The 16,048-nt window shown below is 46.1% G+C and overlaps 1 pseudogene; it reads right to left on the reverse strand.

Annotated features, from left to right (window-relative positions):
• Positions 1 to 4,192: 4,192 nt before the first annotated feature.
• The window catches only part of LOC137838731 (putative pectate lyase 2), a 28,336-nt pseudogene continuing 16,480 nt past the window's right edge, over positions 4,193 to 16,048 (reverse strand).

Consider the following 16,048-nt stretch of genomic DNA (forward strand, 5'->3'; position numbering starts at 1 on the left):
TGATAATAATTTTTCACATAACCTTTCAAAATTTTCATATACCGCTCAACAGGATACATCCATCTTAAGTAGACTGGTCCACACAATCTAACCTCTCTTACTAGATGCACCACTAGATGAACCATGATGTCAAAAAAAGATGGAGGAAAAAATATCTCCAATTCACACAAGATAACAACAATTTCATTTTGAAGTTCATCTAGTTTTGATGGATCAATGACTTTACAATAGACAGAAGAGAAGAATGAGCACAAACGGGTTATGGTATGCCTAACATTTTTTGGTAAGATCCCACGAATAGCTACCGACAACAACTGTTGCATCAAGATGTGGCAATCATGAGACTTCAACCCAATTAACTTCAAATCTTGCATTGACACTAGGCTCTTGACATTTGAGGAATGTCCTTGTGGCACTTTCACTCCCTTTAGACATTGACAAAAACTAATTTTTTCCTCTTTTGACATTGTGTAACAGGATGGGGGCAAATATGTACGCTTACCCATTTATATGGGTGCCAACTCGCCTCGTATGTTCATCTCAATAAAATCTAAACGAGCATTTAGACCATCCTTCGTCTTCCTATTAATGTTAAGAAGTGTACCAATTAAGCTATCACACACATTCTTCTCAACATGCATTACATCTATACAATGTCTAACTTCTAAACTCGACCAGTACGAAAGATCAAAGAAGATTGATTTTTTCTTCCAAATGTTTGTCACAGATGACTTCTTTTTTTATTTACCGAAGGTGTGATCTATGTTATTTACCTTTTCGTAAACCTCAACACCAGTTAATGGAGTTGGTGGACCACTAGCCTTTTGATGTCCATTAAAGGCTTTTTTCAACCTCCGGTAAGGATGATGACTTTTAAGAAACATCTGATGTCGAAGATATACTGTTTTCCTTCCATGTTTCAATTATTGAGAAGCAGTGTCTTCTTCGCATATTGGACATGCTTTATGACCCTTAACACTATAACCTGATAAGTTACCATATGCGGGAAAGTCATTGATGATGCAAAATAACATGGCATGAAGCTTGAAAGCTTCATTAGCAAATCCGTCAAATACTTCAACACCCTGGTCCCACATTAACTTCAAATCTTCAATTAGGGGACTTAGGTAAACATCATATCATTCCCTGGCTGTTTCGGACCGGATATCATCATAGAAAACATAATGTATTTCCGCTTCATGCACAATCCAAGAACTATGATTTGTACTCATATTACCAAATGGTTTCTTTCTGTCTATAGCTCAACCAAGTCGGATATTTCTTGATTCTTTACCAAACTCTGAAAACATATCATCAAATTTCTTCCACTGAATAGAATCAGCTGGATGTCGGTACATGCCATCACATTTCCTCTCATCTACATGCCATCTGAGATTCTTAGCATCGTTTGGGTTTGCAAACAAACGCTTCATCCTTGGAATGATGGGAAGATACCACATAACCTTCATTGGGAGTCCATGCTTTTCTATATCTTCAATAGTATCATCATCTTTTTGTTTCAACTTATAACTTGATAACCCACACCTCGGACAACTTTTCAACAATTCAAATTCTTTGCGGTATAATACACAATCATTAGGACATGCATGTATCTTTTAATACTCCATACCCATTGAACAAAGAATCTTTTTGGCCTCATAATTACGATTAGGTAGAGTATTTCCCTTTGGAAGCATATCCTTCAACAACTGAAGCAATTATGTGAAGCTTTTATCAGCCATCCATTTATTGCTTTCAAATTCATCAATCTTAACACCGCCGACAACCGTGTGAAGTTAGTTGATCCAGGATACAATGGAGTCTCTGCATCGCTTGACATACTTCCATATCCATGCACTTTTGTAAAAGAATCAGCTCCTACATCACGAATCATGTCCTCCAATCGATCATCTTCTACATCATCGTGTACTGCTTCATCCATGGTGGACCCCACATATTCTTCAGTTACGGAAACACGTGGTAAATTTAATAATTCACCATGCCATGTCCAAGTTGTATACGATCGAAGAAACCCATCACATAACAGGTGCTCCCTCATTAAATTAACATCCAGTATCCTTCCATTCAAACAGTTAACGCACGGACACCTGATCTTTGCTCCATCATGACCACTATTAATCGCGTTACGTTGTGCAAATTGTATAAATTCTTCTACTCCTCTTTCGTACTCATCACTTATACGAACATAATTTATCCAATTTCGATCCATTATATTCTACAATAGTCATTCAGAATCAGGGTTTTATCTAACATGTTTGCCGAGGGTCGAACACCCCCGAACTCAATACCAGCACGTATTATTGCTGAGGGTCGAACACCCCTGAACTCAATACCAGCACGTATTATTGCCGAGGGTCGAACACCCTCGGACTCAATACAACAACGATAAATCTATTCAAAACTAACAACTAACATAACATAAGTACAAATTATAATAATTACTAAATAATATAAATTATAAAATACAAATTATAATACAAAAAAAAACAAATTCATAACATTAAAAAAAATCAAAAAATTTAAAAAAACCACCAACCTTGTGTGAGAAGCCTTCGTTGGTGAAGAGTAAAGAAGGAGCGGAAGTGGTGGCAGCGACAGTGGAACCGGTGGCACTCAATGAAGCTACGAAGGAGAGAAAAAATGAACAAGAACCCACACGAAGTCAATGCAACAGTACTATGTAAGAAACCAAAGCAAAGAAGCACGGAAAAAATGGATACATTCGGTGCAGCACAAAACGAGGTCGAAGAACTTACCAAATGCCAATGAAGATGAAAAGAACACAGGGAACGTAGCAGGAACAATGCAAACGCGACCTGGAACGAAGCAGCAACAATGCATAGAAAAGGCGGTGAGGAGAAAGAAAGTGTGCAAATTGTGGCGCGTTTCAAATGTTAGGGTAAAAAAAGATTTACAAATACGGCTTTCCCTAATAGCTGCATTTGTAAATCAACATAATTTCAAAAATTTCACCGCTTTTTTTACGAATGCGTCTGAGCGCTAAACCGCACTAAATAAATAGCATTCTTTTCCTCATTTTGCACTAGTGTTTCAAGTTTTAATGGCATGTGAAGATATAATGAAAAAAAAAGGAAAAAAGTACAAAAAAAAAAAAAAAGTATGAAATGACTATATAAAAACTCATATAAAAACAAATTATATAAATTTATATTTATGTAACATCCCTAATACAAATCTATTCCTAAAGAAAACCATGAGGCATGATTTATTAGTAATATGAGGTTATGAAGTTTACCATTCAATAATAAGATGTTGAATTGGAAACTTGTTTAATTCAATCAAGAGAAAAATCTTGTTGCAAATGCTAGAATAATAATAATTGTTTCAAATTTCTTTTATATTTGTTTAAAATAAAGAGCTTAGGAAATATATATATATATATATATATATATATATATATATAAAAATAAAAGAAGCTTAACCTATTTTAAAATTCCCTCCTGTGTGAACATTACTACATATTACATGCTTGTATTTAATGATGAAAAAAAGATAAAATTAAAATATTTGTTATATGAAAATATATATATATATATATATATATGTGGTTTCAATTACACTTGAACATGAATTCAAAATTTGAGTTATATGTGTGTGACAACTTATTACAATGATAGTGCATTGTAATGTCACATATGGCATATTGCAAGATTATGTTATCAACTATCTTGAATGTATATGTTATGGAAATATTTCTGAGTTTTTAAATTTTTTAATTTTAAATGGATAGTATTTTCTCTCCCTAAAATACTGTAAAAATAAAAAAAAATAAAAAATACATCTAAATCACTAAATTTTTTTATAAAAATTGAAGTTTGGAAAATGGATAATTTATAAAATAGTCCAATAATTTTTTATCAACGAAGAATAAATAAATTAAAAGGAATAACTTGCATGTCAAGTACAAGGCCAAACATAGGCACTTACTTTATCGTAATACAAATAAAACGAAATCTAAGGAGTGTTCTTATGTTATACTAATATAGTATATTTACAAGTTTTAGAATTTTAATGAAAAATACAATTTAATTTTTATAAATTAAAGAAAATTAAATTCTCCTAATTTACATGGTCTAAATTATAAGAATGTTAAATAATTCAGGAGATGGTCCCTCTTATTAGTTAATCAATATATATAATTTTTATTGTATCACAAGACACCAGATGAACGTGTCAACAATCTCACGAATTTAGCATCGACAACTATAAAATTTTGTTCTTTGTTATAATTTGGTTTCTGCACACCCCCTCCTTTTGTTACATTAAAAGAAGCTCCATTTTCAAAAATGTCCCTTATCGAATGAAAATTCCTTCTATCTTCACTTTTATCATTACCTTTTCTCCATGTTACCTACGTAATAAATCATTAGCATAACAGTCAAAAATATCTTTATAATAGTATATAAGTATGCATAAAAAAATTATTAAGTGAATGGTTTTCACTTGCATATCATATACTTCGAATGAAATTTCAAAAATTTATTACCTCCTTATTTCCTATTGTCGGTACTACAAAGAGGTTAGCTTCACTTTTGAGACTAGGTTTCATGCTTCCACCAATGGCATATTGAAGCCATCCTTGATAAAAATTGTTGGCTACATGTGCGTATCCATGGCGAATCCTAGAAGATTATTTTTTTATTAGTAAGAGCATATAACATTGCTTACTACTTTGTGTATTTTTAACTACTTAGTATAAAAACTATTTACCTTGGCATAAGTTGATTGCAATTAGGTCCAAAATGGTTGTACACAACTGTAACTTTCATATCTGGGCTCTCACATATCCATCATCATGACCAAGAAGCATAACTTTATCTTGATTTTTGAACCAATTATTAGAGATAGTCACATCAGTGGAATCTCGTGTTACATCAAGCAAACCATCTTGACAATCATACAATGTATTATGGTCAATCCAAATCTTTCAAGCAGTGACCAATCTTATTACATCCCTGTCTGCATGCCCTAAAGGAATTACCTTTCCTCTAGGCCCCATTACGATCCCAGGAGCTTGAGGTTTGCAATGAAGAACTCAAATGCCATGGATAATTATGTTGGTGGCCTATAATAAAAAAAAAATCAATGCATATTGATCCTGCCTGTTGACCGGAACGCTGGAGAATGCCTCGTCAAAGGATCGACGTGCGCACCGCTTCTCACCTCCGTTCCTTTCCGGGATCTACTTCAAGAACCTGCAAAGAAACAGTACGGCGCCGCTGCGGCCGATCGCACTCCGACGCTCAAGTCAGTGACGGTATCACCAAATACTAAGAACAAGAACCGTGCAAATCCTCTCTCACAATCAGCTCTATCACTCGCAAGCGTAAAGTGGATGAACTGAACGTGCGTACCTCAGAAAGTTTGTTAAGAACTCTTATATACCTGGTGGCTTTCTCTCTCCTGGCAGTTACAGACTTGGACACGTGGCTCGCACCCAACTGTACACGTGCCATCATCTGGGAGCTCCCTGACTTGGCGCTGCTTCTATTCTCATTTTGACTAAGTTACTTATGCATGGTACTGCCCAGTGCATAGCTAACTTTGGGAGTGCGATCTCTACTAGAACTGGCGAGTTTAGGGCCTTCATACACCTTCCCTGTGGTCTCGCCGGCCGCTTTCACAATCTGCTTCTCCTTCATCTTCGGCGTTGTGCTTTCTCTGGCGATCTCCAATGACTAGGTCGCCTGAATCTACATCGGGCGACTTCATCTTCAACCTGGCGATCGCCTATTCTGGTAATCTGGAAATCGGAACACGCCAACTTAACAACTGGCGACTACACGTGCCCCCCGACTTCCTTCCCTTCTGCCAACCTGGCGCCTTGTCAACACGCCTATACCGTAGCAGGATGCCACGTCATCACACCCGACCACCAGGGCGGTACACAAGCCCCCCAGTCTTAAGCGAAGACTTGTCTAGCGAAAAGACTGAAAGAGCCTTCGTTAACGCCGATCCACGTGGCACTGACGCGGAATTCCAAGCGGTTGTACCTTCTGCTGCTCTGACGCCCCACCAAACCCCTCACTCATCGTCTGATGCGTGGCTTCATCAACGGCTCTCTTCATTTGCCGTTTGCGCTTCCTAAAACCATTTCAAAAACCCTTAAACCCATTTCGCTCCACTGTTCCATCACTTTCTTCGTGCTTGCAAACACTCTAACTTCCTTCTGCGAAAACTCTCAACGCTCTTCAACGCTCTAGATCACCATCTTCCTCCATCGTCTTCCTGATCATCGAAAGGTAACTACTTTCCTTCATCTGCTGGTTTTCCTTGCATTTTCACTGATTTGCATCATCCTGTAACTGCTTGGTGCATACGCTGTGGGCTGTTTTTCCATTTATTCTTCTGCGTAACTTAGGGCTTCGTCAATCGTCGCAACGAACCTACATTCGTTCGTCTTTCACCTTCCTCCTATGATCGAGTCAGCCTTTGTAACCCCCTGATCATTTTTCCTTTCTTCTTCCTTTGCAGCTGCTATCATGACTCGTACCAAGATTACCCCGAACCCCCCTCCTTCAGCACGAAACCTTCCTTCACAAGCACACGACCCAACACAAGTTCGTGGCGCTTCGTCTTCGCAGGCTGTGAGGCCTGCGTCTTCCCAACCTGTCCTGGCCCAGGCGACTCCACCTAACGCTGGAGGAGCCCCCGTCCCTCTGCCAGACTTCAAAACTTTATACCCCTGGGCTAACTCAACCCTTCTGAAGGAGACCTCGTCGGTAAACACTGCGGGAGCAGTTTTGCGGCTGACTAAGGGGGACGAGATCCACCAATCGTTTCACAAGGAGCACGACGAGAAGATGATGGTGCTACCTTGCCCCGCCGATCTGCCCGTGTGTGCTGATGACAAAGTAAGCGCCGACGGGCCCTTCTGCTTTGTCTATACGACTTTCTTCAAGAAGGTCAAGCTCAGGTTCCCTCTCACCCGATTCGAGAGGGAACTTCTGACCGAGCTCAACATTGCTGCCGCCCAGCTTCACCCCAACAGCTGGGCGTTTGTTCGAGCCTTTCAAATAACATGCGACCACCTGGGGTTGCCCGCGTCGGTGGACGTGTTTTTGTTCCTTTTCGAAGCCAAGCACCCAGGAGACCGCCTGTGGGTCAGCTTGAATGCGATTGCTGGGAGATCCATCTTTACCATCTTCCAGCAATCGTACAAAGACTGGAAGGGGAAATTCGTCCAAGTACGTGCAAACGACAAGGACACCTCCCTTCTTGATGGCTTCCCCTTGTACTGGGTGGACAAGGGGAAAAAGGAGTCAAAGAGCTGCTTCAGGAGGCCCATAAGTCCTGATAGCATGGGAGCATTGGACAGAGACCTCTGTCTTTTCTGGAAGAGGGTGGCGGACGCCAATATAACATTCCTGACCACCACCTTGATCTCCTTCGAATTCTTTGAGGATCAGCTAGAATTCCAAATAGGTTAGGACATCCGAACTATTGCTTTGATACTGCTTCTGTTTAACTGTTCTGGGCGTCTTGTGCGATATGCACAAGACTTTGGTTTTACCTTTCCTGCACATACCATCTGCTCTGCTGCTTATTACCTTATACACTTATCTTTTTCTTCTTTGAGCTTACCCATGCATTTTCGTTTCATGCAGACAACATGTTGGGCAGAGGCATGCTCGCCGAATTGAAGGCGCTCGCCCGAAACCACGGGTTGGCGACCGATTCCCAAACGGTGCCCAACTCGGTGGTCGAGAAGGCCATCGTTCATGGGCGATCACCGCCCAAGGAACCCACCCAGCGCAAGAAACTGGTCCTTAAGAGACCTAAGCGAAAAGCCCCTCAAATCGTCCATGAGGAGGAAGAAGAGGATGACGAGGTCACAGAGGATGGCCTCGTTACGAAAAGGAAGAGGGTGGCACCTTCTTCTCCACCTGCTCCACCCCCTCTTCCAACCTCAACACCACCATCGACGCCTGCTCCTCCTCCATCATCGCCAACGCCGCAGGCTCCTCCCTCTCCAGTCCAAGCGGTTCCACTGGCCACTGCGCCACCTGCAGCTGAGGCCCAAGAGCCAAACTTCCTGGAGGACCCCCCAAGCGCCTCTACGCCATACATGTCAGCTGGAGGGGGCCCCCCTTCAAACGCTTCAGCTGCAGAAAATGCTCCAATCGGGGATGAGGTGGCTCATACCTCTCCAATCCTGATTACCGAATCCCCGATTGCGTCGCCACGCCAGGAACCAACCGCTGAAGATATTGCTAAGGAAGGTGGCGGTGAGAACCCTCAACAAGCCCCCCTGGCGCCTCTCCAAGCAGCAAACCTTTCCCTTGAAGTCACAAGGATGTGGGAGCCTCTAACTGCCAAGTTGAAAACCATAGCAGAGGATATCCCCGCGATCATAACGAGGGCTGTGGAGAGCTCCACCAGGAGGCTTCAAGACGATCTCTTCAACCTCAAGACTGAAAATAGCACTATGAAGGTCGAGGTGGAGAAATTGTCATTCAGCCTGACGCTCGCAGAAATCGAACACTCCCGAGTGGAGGATGCCATGAATACCGAGCTTAGGCTGGCGCGCAAGGAAGCTGCTGACCTTCGCCACAAAGTTCACCAGCTTGCCCAAGAGAAGATCGAGCTGGAAAGCAAAATTGTGCCTCTTCGCGCCAAGGCGGTCGACCTGGAGGCTCTCATGAAAGCTGACGCCGCCAAGGTGCAAAAATTGGAGCAGAGGTCGATCGACCGCGAGAAACTACTTGGGCAAGTAGAAAAGGCGAGGGACGACGCCATGGCTGATCTCGCCGAGGCAAACAAGGAGAAAGGAAAAATGGTTGCTGAGTTGGCCCAAGCTCAATCGGAATCCAAGAAGGTTACTGAAGACCTTCTCCATGCTCAAGAGACCAACAAACAACTCAGAAAACAGGTTGAAGAGCTGGAGCAGCAGAACAAAGAGCTCAAGAAGCAGGTTGAAGAACTTCAAGGGCAAATTGAAGAACTTAAGCTAAACTCTGCTCAGATTCTGGCTGCTGGATTCGAAGCCGCTCGGGAACAATTCGCATGCCTATTCCCCGATCTCGACCTCAGCATGGTGTCGCTGAACAACGAAGTAGTAGATGGAAAGGTCGTTCCTGCTGAAGACTAATCAACTCCACCTCATCTGCTACTTTATGATTTCCCTTGTATATACCTTGTAATAAACTCGTGCATATGTGCTTTTAACAGATACTTAACTCAATGACAAAGTCTGAATATTCTTTCTCCTGACTTCTTTAAGCGCTTTAACCTTCTTTGCATGTTTAACTTTGTCGGATTTAACTTAGTGATTTTGCAAACGCGACTTTTGACTCAACTGCTTCGAGCCACTTCAAACTTAAGCAATAATCACTTTAAACAACTTGTACTCTTAAGGCACTAACGTTATCATAAGAATACCTTCCAAGCAACGAACTGTCACTCAATTATTGGCTCAAAACACCGTCCCACTCGACCTGCTTTATCAAACAGGTATTTTAACCTTCTCGTCGCCGTTTAAACTCTTCCCGATCGCCAAGAACTCTTGGTAACATCAGCTTTTCCTAGCCTCATGCTTTGGCAATCGTTTCTTTATCTGGGGTAGAAGCGCCCTTTGGGATCTTTCTTTGCCCCCCTGAACTTCAGAGCAAAAGACCGGCTGACTAGGCGTTCTCTCCGAACCTACCTTAGCCGCCTTCCAACTTCTTCCACCCTCTGCGCGATACCTGAACTCGTTCGAGACGAGAAGGATTTTATCTTGCCTATGCTCGCATGTAAGCGAGAAGGTCTTTAACTCGCCTGAACTCGCTCATCGGCGAGAAGGTCTTTATCTGGTGCCTCAACTTGCCCAGGGTGTACATCTCCTCCCCCCTGGATGCACTGAGGACCTTTCTCTTTCTCGCCTGCGCTCGCTCGACGGCGAGGAGGTCTTTAACTGGCCTTAACTCGCTCGACGGCGAGAAGGACTTTATCTGGTGCCTCAACTTGCCCAGGGTGTACATCTCCTCCCCCCTGGATGCACTGAGGACCTTTCTCTTTCTCGCCTGCGCTCGCTCGACGGCGAGGAGGTCTTTAACTGGCCTTAACTCGCTCGACGGCGAGAAGGACTTTATCTGGTGCCTCAACTTGCCCAGGGTGTACATCTCCTCCCCCCTGGATGCACTGAGGACCTTTCTCTTTCTCGCCTGCGCTCGCTCGACGGCGAGGAGGTCTTTAACTGGCCTTAACTCGCTCGACGGCGAGAAGGACTTTATCTGGTGCCTCAACTTGCCCAGGGTGTACATCTCCTCCCCCTGGATGCACTGAGGACCTTTCTCTTTCTCGCCTGCGCTCGCTCGACGGCGAGGAGGTCTTTAACTGGCCTTAACTCGCTCGACGGCGAGAAGGACTTTATCTGGTGCCTCAACTTGCCCAGGGTGTACATCTCCTCCCCCCTGGATGCACTGAGGACTTTTTCTCTTTCTTGCCTGCACTCGCTCAACGGCGAGGAGGTCTTTATCTTGCCTCTACATGCCCCAGGGGTTACATCTTCTCGCCCCCAGAAACACGGAGGACTTTTACTCTTTCTCGCCTGCACTCGCTCAACGGCGAGGAGGTCTTTACTTGCCTCAAAACGCGCGAGGGCGTTGAGGTCTTTCATCTGGTGCCTCCGATCGCCGAAAGACGATGAGGACTTTAAAAACTTAACCGGTGCCTCCAATCGCCGAAAGACGATGAGGACTTTAAAACTTAACTGGTGCCTCCAATCGCCGAAAAACGATGAGGGCTTAAAAACTTTAACTGGAAAACATGCGACACATCTTTTCTTGCCTTAAATCACTTACAAGCGACAAGGTCTTTCTTCAAAACTTTTGGAAAACAGCAAACATGCAACCAGAAAACGCCTTATACTTCGAAAACTCTTCTTTTATTGGGTGGCCTCATTAAAAACCCTCCTTAGGGAAAAAAGAGTGCCCCCTTTCAAACTGTTTCATCAGAGACACTGTATTATGACTTTGTGTTTGTCTTTACTTACAAAGCTCTTAACTATAGTACAACTTCAGGTGTGTGGCATTCCAGGTGCGAGGAATCGCCCCTCCTTCCAGCGTCTCTAAGCGGTAGGCTCCGTTCCCGAGCGCCTCGGTTATTCTGAACGGTCCAGTCCACTTGGGTGACAGCTTATTCTCCATCTCGTACTGGTGGGCCTTCCTCATCACCAAATCGCCTTCTCCAAACTGCCTTGGCATCACCTTTGAGTTGTATCTTCGTTCGATCCTCCTCTTCACCGCCTCAGCCTTCAGCCTCGCCTCTTCCCTGACCTCATCCAGTAGATCCAGGTTCAGCCTTCTCTCTTCATTCGAGTCTTCCTCTACGAAGTTCTGGAATCTCGGCGAGCTCTCCTGGATCTCCACCGGAATCATGGCGTCACACCCATAGACCAAGCTAAACGGGGTCTCATGGGTTCCTGACTGCTCGGTGGTGTGGTACGCCCAGACTATACGGGGCACCTCCTCAGCCCAACTTCCCTTGGCTTTCTCAAGCCTTCTCTTCAAACCTCTCAACAACACCCGATTAGCTGACTCCGCCTGACCATTTGTCTGAGGGTGCTCGACGGATGCAAACACTTGTTGAATTCCAACCCCTTCACAAAGCTTCTTCAACAGGTGGCTTGCAAACTGCGTCCCATTATCTGACACCAGGCGTTTAGGCACTCCAAACCGGCACACGATGTTCTTTCATACAAAACCTTCGATCTTGTGTGCGGTGATCTGGGCCACTGGTTCTGCTTCAATCCACTTGGTGAAATACTCAATCGCCACCACCAAGTACTTCATCTGCCTGATCGCCAGCGGGAAAGGTCCCAGGATGTCGATTCCCCAAGTATGAAACGGCCAAGGGCTATAGATCGACTTCAACTCCTCGGGAGGTGCTTTATGCCAATCGGCGTGTTGCTGGCATTGTTTACAACATTGGGCATATTTCTTGCAATCTTCTCTCATGGATGGCCAGTAGTAGCCTGCACGGAGAGTCCTCGCGGCCAGAGCTCGACCCCCGACGTGGCTTTCGCATATACCTTCGTGGAGCTCTGCCATGATTCTCGTGCACTTCTCGCCGTGTATACATTCCAGGAGTGGGTGAGTGAACCCAAACCTGTACAGATCGCCATCAATCAATGTGTACTTGCTGGAATTTTTCTTTACCTTCCTAGCCTCTGCCGGATCCAGCGGGAGGAGGCCATCTGCCAGGCACCGCTTGTACTGTGTTATCCAAGTGTCTGGCTCATGGGCGGCGCAGACCTGCATCACGTCCACCTTCTCTCCTCGACATGCTCTAATTCTCGGCGATCTCAGAGTTTCTTGCGTCAAAGACTTATGGCTTCTCGCTGCTCTCTCCGTCGACTTGCTTATCTGAAGGACCAGGTGATCTGCTACAAATGCCCTTGGCGTCTTCAGAGTTTCTTGGATCACCGTCCTCTGCCTACCCCCCTTGCCTGAGCTGGCGAGCTTAGCAAGCAAGTCAGCTCGGGCATTCTGCTCTCTGGGCACATGTACTACTTCAAAGGAGGCAAAGGAACTCTTCAATTCCTGCACATACGCCAAGTAAGCCGCCATTTGTGGATCTTTAGCCTGGAACTCGCTTGTTACTTGCCCCGTGACTAGCAGCGAGTCACTCTTTGCCATCAACACCCTAGCTCCCATTTCCTTGGCCAGCAAAATCCCGGCGATCAGCGCCTCATACTCTGCTTGATTGTTGCTGGCTTTGAAGGCGAACCTCAAAGATTGTTCAATCAGCACGCCGTTGGGCCCTTCCAATATGACTCCAGCACCGCTACCCTGCTAGTTCGACGATCCATCCACCGAGAGTACCCAACGGAAATCGTCTCCTTCAACCCGCGTCGCCTCTGATGAGAGTTCAACCACGAAATCTGCGAAGATTTGCCCCTTGATCGGGCCTCGAGGCTCGTACTTAATATCAAACTCTGACAACTCTACCGCCCACTTCACCATCCTTCCCGCAACGTCGGGTTTCTTCAAGACCTTCTGGATGGGCAGGTCAATCATCACCAGTATTGTGAAACTGTGGAAGTAGTGGCGCAACCTCCTCGCCGAAAACACCACAGCCAGCGCAGCCTTCTCCAGGGCCTGATATCTCGTTTCTGAGCCCTGCAACACCTTGCTCACAAAATAAATAGGCTTCTGAGCCTGATCTTGATCCTGGGCGAGCACCGCACTCACCGCCCTCTCAGTTACAGCAAAATACAACCTAAGAGGGGTCCCCACCAGCGGTTTGCACAGGACCGGCGGGCTCGCCAGATAATCCTTCAGTTTGACGAAAGCTTCCTCGCACTCTTTCGTCCAAACGAACTTGTTATTGCGCCGCAGACATTGAAAACAGGGGTGCCCCTTTTCTCCGCTAGCTGACACGAAGCGAGATAGGGCTGCCATCCGACCTGTTAGCTGCTGGACTTCTTTCACTGTAGCCGGGCTCCTCATCGCCAAGATGGCGGCACACTTGTCTGGGTTGGCTTCTATTCCTCTTTCAGTCAAGAGGAAACCCAAAAACTTTCCAGCCTCCACGCCGAAAATGCATTTCTCCGGATTGAGTTTTAACTTGAACTTGGCGATCGTCGTGAACAATTCTTCCAAGTCTGCAACGTGCTTGCTTTTCTCCTGCGAGGTCACGACCATGTCATCGACGTAGGCTTGCACGTTCCTTCCCAGCATTGGTGCAAGTACTCGATCCATCAGCCTTTGGTACGTGGCCCCCGCGTTCTTCAGCCCAAACGGCATCACCTTATAGCAATAGCACGATCTCTCCGTCATGAAGGCTGTTTTCTCTTCATCCATGGGATGCATCTTGATCTGATTATATCCCGAGAAGGCATCCAGGAAACTCAGCAGCTTGCACCCTGCAGCACTATCAACCAGGGCATCAATGCTTGGCAAAGGATACGAATCCTTTGGGCAAGCTTTGTTCAGGTCGGTGAAGTCGACGCACATGCGCCATTTCCCGTTACTTTTCTTCACCAGCACGACATTTGCCAACCATTCAGGGTACTGGACTTCCCTGATGTGGCCTGCAGCGAGGAGTTTCTGTGTTTCGTCTCTAATCGCCTGCCTCCTCTCCTCGTTGAACTTTCTTCTTCTCTGTCGCACCGGTCTCACCATGTTGTCCATCGCCAGATGATGGCACAAGAAGTCGGGATCAATCCCGGGCATGTCCGAAGCGGACCATGCAAACGTGTCCAGATGCCGCTCAATCACCTTGGCGATCTGGTCCTGGAGATCGACCTCCAGAGATCTTCCCAGCTTGAAGATTTTTCCCCCGATCTCCTTTTCGAGCCACTGCTCGACAGGTTTAGGCCTGGATTCCCTGTTCCCTTGCTTCCTCGGGGCGATTTCGCGCCTCTTCCTCCTCCAGGCCAAAATTCCTCTCCCCCAGCTCAGCGTCTACCATCTCTACATCCCTTCCGGCAGCCTCCTCTGATACCGGCGGTCTGGACTTCACACCGGGAGGTGGGGTGGTTGTTACATAACTCACTGATCTTTTGTTTTTCAGGCTATTCTCATAGCACCATTTCGCTTCTTTCTGATCAGACTTAATCGTGATCACCACCCCTTCCATGGATGGCAACTTTACCTTCATGTGCCGAGTCGATGGAATGGCGCCTATCCTGTTAAGCGTGGGCCTTCCCAACAGGATGTTATATGCTGAAGGAGCGTTTACTATGAGGTACTTGATTTTCTCCGTCCTCGACCCAGCCTCATCTGTAAACGTGGTTCTCAGCTCAATGTACCCCCTGACCTCCACCTGGTCGCCAGCGAACCCATATAAGCACCCTCCATAGGGCCTTAGCTGGTCAAGGGGCAATTCCAGCTGCGTGAAAGTCGGCCAGAACATCACGTCTGCCCAGCTTCCTTGGTCCACCAGAACCCTGTGGACCTTCCTTCCCGCTGTAACCAATGAAATAACTATGGGATCGTTGTCATGAGGCACAACGTCCCGAAGATCCTGCTTTGTGAACGTAATGTCCACTTCCGGCGAGTGATCTTCAAACATGTCCACTGTCATCACCGATCGCGCGTACTTTTTCCTCTGTGATGCGGTGCATCCACCACTTGAGAAACCCCCTGCAATGGTGTGGATCTCCCCGTGGATAGGCATCTCGTGTTGCTGGGCTTCTCCACCTACTGGCTGGGAGCTCGACGCTCCCCCGGTTCTCCTGTCCAGCAGATAGTCATTTAGGAACCCGCTCTTAACCAGATCGTCGAGCTGGTATCCTAAAGACAAACACGAGTCTAAAGGGTGGCCGTAACATTGGTGGAACTCACACCAGGCGTCCGGCTTCGACCCCAGCACCTTGTCGCCCACCTTCTCAGGCGCTTTCAACCTAGCAGATATGTTACGGATGGCGATCAGATCCGCTAGTCCCATGACAAATTTGTGCTTAGGCGGGCGATTGTATTCCCGGCGTGCTGGTTGCTGGCGCCCCTGGCTCCTTCCCTTGTTCCTCCTATCGTAAGGATGGCGAGTCCTCTGGTCCTTCCTGGCCGCCGCTGCTGTCTCTAGCACCCTCTGCGGTTGGATCCTGGTCTGGGCGCGTGGCCTGGCGGGAGCCACGCTTCCTCTTTTCTCGGCGACTTCATTCTCGTCAGCGATATGGGCCACCGCAAGTCGCCTGACTTCAGCAAACATCGCAGGGTGAGCCCTGATCAAGGCCTCGCAGAATGGTCCTGGCTGCACGCCTTTCTTGAAGGCATAGACCAGCATTTCTTCATCTTTAGCCGGCGATCTGACCATCTGCGCTCCAAAGCGATTAAGGTATTCTCTGAGGGACTCTCCCTGGTACTGCCTTATATCGAACAGATCATAAGACACCCTGGGCGGCGCCTTATTCACGATATACTGCTCGACAAAGATCTTCGAGAACTGTTGGAAATTGGTTACGTGGCCGTTGGGCAGGCTCACGAACCACTCTAACGCCGTTCCCTGGAGCGTACTCACAAACATCTTGCAGTAGACGGCGTCCGACCCTCCTGACAGCATCATCTGCGTATGGAACGTG

This window comes from Phaseolus vulgaris, chromosome 4, assembly GCF_000499845.2.
Source record: "Phaseolus vulgaris cultivar G19833 chromosome 4, P. vulgaris v2.0, whole genome shotgun sequence".
Taxonomy (NCBI): Eukaryota; Viridiplantae; Streptophyta; class Magnoliopsida; order Fabales; family Fabaceae; genus Phaseolus; species Phaseolus vulgaris.